Source organism: Mastomys coucha, unplaced genomic scaffold, assembly GCF_008632895.1.
Source record: "Mastomys coucha isolate ucsf_1 unplaced genomic scaffold, UCSF_Mcou_1 pScaffold1, whole genome shotgun sequence".
NCBI classification, from domain to species: Eukaryota; Metazoa; Chordata; class Mammalia; order Rodentia; family Muridae; genus Mastomys; species Mastomys coucha.
The window spans coordinates 88,089,085-88,093,598 of record NW_022196891.1 but is presented as its reverse complement, the minus strand read 5'-3'; positions in this window follow the sequence as shown (position 1 = coordinate 88,093,598).

Below are 4,514 nucleotides of genomic sequence, written 5' to 3'. Positions count from 1 at the left end.
CTCTCTCTCTCTCTCTCCCTCTCTCTCTCTCTCTCTCTCTCTGTGTGTGTGTGTGTGTGTGTGTGTGTCTGTGCCAGTGTACCATGGCCTGTGTGGAAGTCTTATGGGAGTTGGTTCTCTTCTTTCACTATGCTGTTTTGGGGGCTCAAACTAAGATGGTCAGGATTGGCAGCAAGTGACTTACCTGCTGAGACATCTCTCCAGTCTCTAATTAAAATTATTTTTAAAATTACATTCGTGTGTTTGTATGTGCGTGTGCATGTGCGTGTGCATGTGTGTGTATGTGTGATATGAGGCTAGAGGACAACACACAGGAGTCTGTTCTCTCCTATCACTTTGGTCCCTGAGGTTGAACTGAGGTGATCAGGTTTGATGGCAAGTACTTTTTTTTTTTAAAGATTTATTTATTTATTTATTTATTTATTTATTTATTTATTATATGTAAGTACACTGTAGCTGTCTTCAGACACACCAGAAAAGGGCATCAGATCTCGTTACGGATGGTTGTGAGCCACCATGTGGTTGCTGGGAGTTGAACTCAGGACCTTCAGAAGAGCAGTCAGTGTTCTTAACCTCTGAGCCATCTCTCCAGCCCGGTGGCAAGTACCTTTAAGCAATGAACCAACTCTCTTGCCCCAAGAGTTTCAATTTTTTTTTAAAGATTTATTTTATTTATTTTATGTGTATGAGTACACTGTAGCTGTACAGATGGCCATGAGCTATCATGTGCGTGGCTGCTGGGAACTGAACTCAGGACCTCTGCTGGCCCCGCTCGCTCCAGCTTAATTCACTGTAGCTGTCTTCAGATGCACCAGAAGAGGGCGTCCAGTCTCATTACAGGTGGTTGTGAGCCACCATGTGGTTGCTGGGATCCAAACTCAGGACCTTCGGAAGAGCAGTCCCTGCTGTTATCCGCTGAGCCATCTAGCCAGCCCCCAAGAGTTTCAATTTTAGTTTTGGTTAATTTAAATATTGTTTCCATTGGCTGTGCTTGTTTAAAATCTTTGTCTAATAAAAGTAACATCTCTGCTTTCTTATAGACATTGTTTTTATTGTATGTATGTTAATATTATTTGTTTTACTCTGTTTGTTTGTTTCTTTCTTTCTAAGACAGGGTCTTACAATGTACCTCTGACTGGTTTGGAACTCAAGTGATCCTCTGGTGTCTAGGATTAAAACTATTTATTACCATGCTCAGTCAGTTGTGGTGGTTTGAATAAGAATGGTTCCCAGAGGCTCATGTATTTGACTATTTGGTCCCCAGTTAGTGAAGCTATTTAGGAAGGATTTGGAGGTGTGGCTTTATTAGAGATGGTGTGCCACTGGAGTTGGATTTGAAGTTTCAATAGCCCGTGCCATTCCCAGTTAGCTCTCTCTCTGCTTGTGCCTGCAGATCAGGATGTGAGCTCTCAGTTACTCCTTCAGCACCTTGTCTGCCTGCTGCCAAGCTCCCTGCCATGATAGTCATGGTCTCTAATCTTCTGAACTGTGGGCCACACTAAACTCTTCTGGAGTTTGCCTTGGTTATGGTGTCTATTCACAGCAACAAAGCAACCCTAGAACATAAAACTTATGGCTGGGTGGGACTTTTGTGTTAATTTTTGTTGTTATTGTTGTAGTCTTGAGACAAGGTTTCTCTGTGTAGCCCTGGCTGTCCTGGAATTCGATCTGTAGACTAGCTGCCCTTGAATTCAGAGATCCTCCTGTCCCTGCTTCCTGAGTGCTGACAGCAAACACCTTTACCTACTGAGCCATCTTATCATGGAACACAGTATGTTCCACATAGGATCCATACCATTGAAGTTAGTTTTTGTCCTGAGCATCCTTGGCAATTGGCTTGATTTTTGTAAATGCAGCTTTACCACTCTGTAGATTAGCAAGACTTACTTCACACATGCAGTCCTCGAGGCTGGCAGATGCAGTTATGCTTCCTTAAAGCCCTTGTGATGAATGTTTTCTTAATCTTTATAATATTGAACATGGCTGGAGCTTTTCACATCATACAAATTTCTTTTGAAAAATGGATCAACCACTCTCTTCTTGACTCCTTTCATGCTGACAAACACGGTGAAGATGTACTTAGAATTAGTCTCTGTTAAGGGATTGGATTCTTTACCAGTAAATCTGGCCCTCCCTTATCTCTGGTGCTTTTCTTGGGCTGTGAGGGCAGGGTATATGCTTAGCAAGTGTAAGTGCCTGACTTTGAGCCCTAGCACTACCTAAAATAGCAAAGCCATCCAAAGGGTGAAACACAAAGAGCAACAGCATTCTTTTAGTCTCCTCAGTGCTGTGTTCAATATACAGTTTTCTTTTTTCTTAAAAAAAAGTTTTTTTTTTTATGTGTGTAGATGTTTTGTCCGCATATATTTCTCAGTGCCCAAGGAGGTCAGAAGATTGCCTCAGATTCCCTCAACTGGAGCTACATACAGATGGTTGTGAGCCATCCTGTGAGTGCTGGTAACCAAACCCAGGACCTCGGTAAGAGCACGGAGTGCTCTTAACAGTCGAGCCATCACTCTAGTCTGCCATATCTTTTTCCGTTCGTCTATTTGACTAGCAGCATTTGGTTAATCAAACAAACTTGGAGACAGTGGTGAAGAAAGTTTCTATGGATGTGTCCCAAAAGCTGGATACTATAACGGCACAGGCAGTAAAGTCAGCTGGGAAAACAGGAGCAGGGTGCAAGGGAAAAGCTCGGACTTGGGTCTGTTAAGAGTTTCAGTGTCAATTGGATGTAGTCTGAGTTCTAGCAAAGAGATCTGAATGGAGACGTGATTGGTGAGTCCACCAGAACTGACAGAAGACCAGAGGCAAAAATCTTAAGAAACAAAACATTACATTACAGGTTCTTAGGAGATACCACACACACACACACACACACACACACACACACACACACACACACAAGACTAAAAAGGAGTCATCTCAATATAAGAGAAGGAAAAAAAGCACATCTAGAGGCAAGAGCTATGAAAATGTAAGACTGGCCAGAAATGTCTAAAGCTGAGGTCATGGGTGTGATGGGGTCATGGGTGTGATGGGGTCATTAGAAAGCTTATTTGGAGCCTTTACAAAGGATCAGCACAGTACTGAAGCTAGACTGACCAGGAGAAAGGAAAGAATGGATGAGGTGGCTCGAACACAGTGGGCAGTGAGGATGAGGTTACACCCACGAAGTAGGCATCGAGGATGAGGTCACACCTACATAGTGGGCAGTGTCTTTCCTGTATCAAGTACTTTCCTTTGATCAGAAACCATTCTGGATTTTAGGTGTTCTATAGCATGCCATGGTGTGTATTGGCCATGCTATTTATATACTTTGTTGCATACTAGTGACGGTATGTAGACAGGAACAATCTTGGAACAATCTTTGTACCTCCGATGCCTCATCAGTATAATGTCTGGCACATAGCAGGTAGTGAATTCAGGGTTAACGAGTAAGTGATAGCTAGTTTTAAGACTGTATAGGCTTGAGCTGGAGAGATGACTTAGCAGTTAAGGACTCTTGGTGCTCTTGCAGGGGACCTACCTGGGTTTGGTTTCCAGAGCCCACATGAACCATCCTTAACCCCAGTTCCAGGGGATTGCAGGTGATTTTTTGTTTTTGTTTTTTGATCTTTGTGGATACTAAGTATACGTGTGGTGTACATACATACAGGCAGGCAAAAGACACACACATAAAAGAAATAATAAAAAAAGGAAGAGTCTAAAGGCCCAGAAGAAGTTAATAGTGGAAGATTAAACATACAGGGTGAAGATATTATTAGAACAATGTTTTTCCTTCTGCCAAAGAGAGTGGGGTTAAGCACACGAGTGGAACAAGTAGTTTTCTTTCTTTCTTTTCTCTTCTTTTTTTTGTTTTTTGTTTTTTGTTTTTTGTTTTTTGTTTTTTGTTTTTCGAGACAGGGCTACTCTGTGTAGCCCTGACTGTCCTGGAACTCACTCTGTAGACCAGGCTGGCCTCGAACTCAGAAATCAGCCTGCCTCTGCCTCCCAAGTGCTGGGATTAAAGGCATGTGCCACCACCGCCCGGCAGCAACTAGTTTTCAAATGAGCAAGACTGTCAGGCTGGGTTGGAGATGTGAGCAGATGAAAGAATCGTGCTAAAGTTGCCCTTTTCTTTTGTAATAGGATTTTTATTTTTATGAGTATGGGTGTTTTTCTGCTCTTAGGTATGTGTACTGCCTGTGTGCTGGAGGAGGCCAGAAGAGGGCATCAGATCCCTTAGAACTGGAGTTACAGGTAGCTCTGAGCAGCCAGTTGCATGCTGGGACTTGAACCTCACCCCTTCCTCTGGAAAAGCCACCAATGATCTTAACCACTCAATCTCTGTCTCTAGTTCTTTTCACTCTCTCTGTTTCTCTTTGTTTCTTTCCTTCCTTCGTTTCTTAATTGTGTGTTCTAGGGGTTAGAAGGCAGGGAGGGAAAGAAGCAAGAGACACAGAATTAACAATAACAAAACCTTGCAATGAATATTTTGGGAATGAGAGCTCTGATCGAGAAAAAGTAAAAAA